This window comes from Lygodium microphyllum, chromosome 26 (assembly GCF_053477565.2).
Source record: "Lygodium microphyllum isolate KBCC chromosome 26, Lygodium_microphyllum_v1.1.10, whole genome shotgun sequence".
NCBI classification, from domain to species: Eukaryota; Viridiplantae; Streptophyta; class Polypodiopsida; order Schizaeales; family Lygodiaceae; genus Lygodium; species Lygodium microphyllum.
The window spans coordinates 51,241,451-51,245,176 of NC_141160.1; the positions used below are offsets into that span (position 1 = coordinate 51,241,451).

The following is a 3,726-nucleotide window of genomic DNA, read 5'->3' on the forward strand; positions in this document are numbered from 1 at the left end:
GAGACCACCTCCCAATTTTATACACACCCACACTTTCTTCTCCACACTTAACACTTCCATAAAGCATCATTCATTAGACTTCGAATCCTTTCCCCTCTCTTCTCCTCTCTCTCAAGCTAATAAACAATTAAAATTCCCCTCCTAAATCACCCTCAAATCATCCTTAATTATAGTAGTAATGTATGAATTCTCACTATTCTCTCTCCATTATTGCTAGATATGATCTTATTTTATGAAGATTCTCTATATTGTTTTGTAGGAGAGCTCTTGGACTCAAGCTATGGGGGGGAGAATGGAGACAACTCACCTATGATGGAACTTGATTAAGTATAAAATTGGTCAACAAAACATCTAGGTAGAGCTTCCACATTGGTGGAACCGCCTTAATGCAGCTTTGGTGGTGCTAATTCATATTCTATCTTAACCTCCTCCCTAAACACCCTCAAGGCCTATATAAAGAGGCCTTCTCCTTTGTAATTTGCAAAAGAGAGAGCCAAGAGGCCTTCTTTAGCCCTATTGAGCCTTCGCCATTCTCTTTCATGAGCTTATGCAGTTCATTCCCATACTATATCTTATGCATACTCTACAGTGTAATAAGCCCATGCTATTGGTGTCCATATTGTGTATATTGGTTATATCTTGAGGGTTCTCTATCTCTTGTGCTCTCTTAAGTTTTATTAATTCATCTATTTTTTGTAGTTCTCTCTCTCTCTCTCTCTCTTAGTTTTCCTCTCTTCTCCCTCACAAGCTCCTCTTCCTCTTGCATAGCATCCTAGTCTGCTCTTCCATGACTAGGTGGTGCCCTTACCTCGTTCACTTTGTGGGGCAGAAGGGAGTTCAGCATAGTATAGAGGCTGCCATACCGAAATTCCTTCGTCAACACTAATGGATACATGGGCTTGGTTTGACAAGTTCTCATACATTGAAGTTTGGGACACATAAATTTTTTGGATTTATTTGTCTCAATGGATAGACAATCACTAAAAGGGCTTGACATGGCAATGGATTTTAGAGAAGTGCAAGTGTGAATAAGTAAGTGGGGGAGAGAGAGGATGAGCTAGTGTGAATGGACTTTAAGGGCTAGTATTTTTAACCTTAGTATTAGCCTTAAAAAAAACAAAATGAAATGAAGGATAATGTAATGTAGAGTTGCAGGTGGCGATCTATTTTTCATATCGCAGATCACAAACGAATAGCCTTAATGCATTCTGAGCTTCTGGGCATTGTTAACAATGGATCCTCTACCTACTGAGAGGATTGTTGCAAATTGCACACAGCCCGAAGCTGCTGTTCAGTGAGTGGCTCTAGTTGAGGAATCAAAATCTTCAAAAGCTCAGATGGGCGAAAACCTCCCATCCACATGAAGCATCTCTCTGTATGATTCTTCCATATACAAGACAGAATATGAAATACATATGCCTTGACACCTACCCCCTTGAGGCGGAACAACTCATCATAGTGAGTCATACTATTTTATCAATGAGCAAGCGCAAGAAGTCAGTGTCACTCACAGCACTCTCAGTCCAGATCTTAGCTTCAAGAGTTGCTTGTTCTGCTCTTCTACCCACCTCGCACGATCCATATTGAATACAATAGCCTTTAATTCATGAATCTACCCACATCTCTAGATGCATATCCACCAACATAAACTCCCTGTTGTCTAGCCCGATCAAGCACTTGCTCAATCAGATTTGTCTTCACTCAGTTTGATTCTAGTTGTTGGACATAGGCTTTTTTCTCAGACGGTTTTTACAAGCAGCTTCCCGGTTCTGAGCAAGCCTTCTAAGCACCTTGGAGTCTATAAGCTTTGAGCGATCGTTATGATCAGAAGACCTTGAAGCAACAACTATGTCTCCATGATTCTCATTTTCCAGCCAAGTGATCAATCTAATCAATCTTTTCCTCTGACTTTTGAGAGGGCCTTCACCCCTGCTTGTCTTTTTCCTTTGCTTACTGGACTAAGATATCCCCCAACTTCTTTCACAAGCAGGCCCTTAGATTGTTGGTAAGATGTCCCCTTACTTAGCACCTCCAATGTGAACCTTGAACCAAGTTTCTTGAGCAGCACCTCCTTCCTTGAGCTCCTTCACCTCATACAAGACAATGGACGTGTGGATATCTTAAAGAAATTGAGATGGTAATAGGATTTTGATGGCATCAAAATAGGAAGGATTTAAAGTATGTAGGGAAGAAGTAAGATGCGTCCACTAACTATCTAGATCAACCATAGCTCTGATACCATGTTGAGAAACACAGACCTAAAACTAGATCGACTATGGTGGACGCAAGTCAAACACATGATACATTATCAGAATAAGGAATTGTAACTCAAGTAAATTAGGTTCCAAGTTATATTAGCTTGGAATCATAAACACAATCTTGAGTGACTCGATTGATAGTATATTACCATGAAATGAGTGTCAAGTACATTCCTTTATAGCTTTTTTTGGATAGTACCACTTTTCCTCTCTGTGCTTATGGGATTTTAGACATCTCTTCCTAGAGCATTCATCATTTTCTCTCACACATAAAAATCCACTTATGGGCAAGCCTCTATGGGCATACATACAAGCATCATTTGCTATTCTCAACAATTCTTTTCATCTGCTTTCTTGATAAGACAATCTACAATAATATGCCCTTTCTTCTTCCAATAGAGACACTCTCCTCGAAATTTCTTCTTACCACCCTTCTTCTTTTTGTCACCATCATTTTTTGTGGAGAAGCTACCTTTGCCTTTTGCATTGGTTCCAAAGAATGCATTTTCTCCATTACTTTCAAAGCTTGAGGTCTCACTTGAGTATTAAGGGTACTTACCAATCCATCAAACTTTGGTGGATAGATTCAAAGAAACCTTCGAGCTAGCTCCTCACTATTCTTTTGTATCCCAATGCCAACCATTTAGTCCCATAGATTCTTAATCCAAGTCATGAATTATTTAGATATTTCTCCTTCAGAAAATTTCTCCACTGCTACTTGATTCTCTAGGTTTTGAATCCTTGTTTGATTTTGTGTTTCATACTAACTTCTCAGGTACAGTCCATGCTTCTGATGCCTTGGTCGTATGCTAAATCAATGTCTAAACACTATCACAATAGCTTGAAACTAAGGCACATAGTGCATGTGCATTCCTTCATTTCCAAGCTCATATAAGATCCATGTTTAGAGGAATCATCACACTTTAATTTGATGGGTTGGAGACTATGTGTGGTTCTGGATCATTGGTGGCACCTTATGAGGGTATGGCATTGAGCATATCTAAAATATCCATCAACAGAAGTTTTTAAAGTTGTGAACTTGTGTGAGTAAAAATGGGACTAGTGGTGATAATGCCAATGTTCGTTGTACCTCCATCAAATGTGGGAGCATGAATATAGTTTCCATTGTCAAGGCTTCTAATTATTGACTAAACATTGCACCTACATCCTCATGTGAATGATCCACCATAAAAACTCCAAGATGTACAATTTTGAAAACTCCCTTACAACAAGAAGTGAGAGATATACAAAAACATATCTATTATTATTCTTTGATGCATAGGTTCTATCAATACATAGTGCTTTGAATCATTGAGCTTTGTCTTTATCTTGTGTACCTCTTGTCTATTCTTTTTCTTCTCTTCTATCTCCTATTCTCTAATTCCTTCTCTCTCTGATCCCCAATGGATACAACCTTTTGAACTAAATCCCTCTGACATTGGTGAACTTGATGTGAAAGGTTATGGGA

At 38.9% G+C, this 3,726-nt stretch overlaps 1 pseudogene; it reads right to left on the minus strand.

The window, feature by feature from the left end:
• Positions 1 to 1,245: 1,245 nt before the first annotated feature.
• LOC148013257 (transcription factor TGA2.2 pseudogene) lies at positions 1,246 to 2,772 on the minus strand (annotated as a pseudogene).
• Between the last annotated feature and the right edge of the window lie 954 nt (positions 2,773 to 3,726).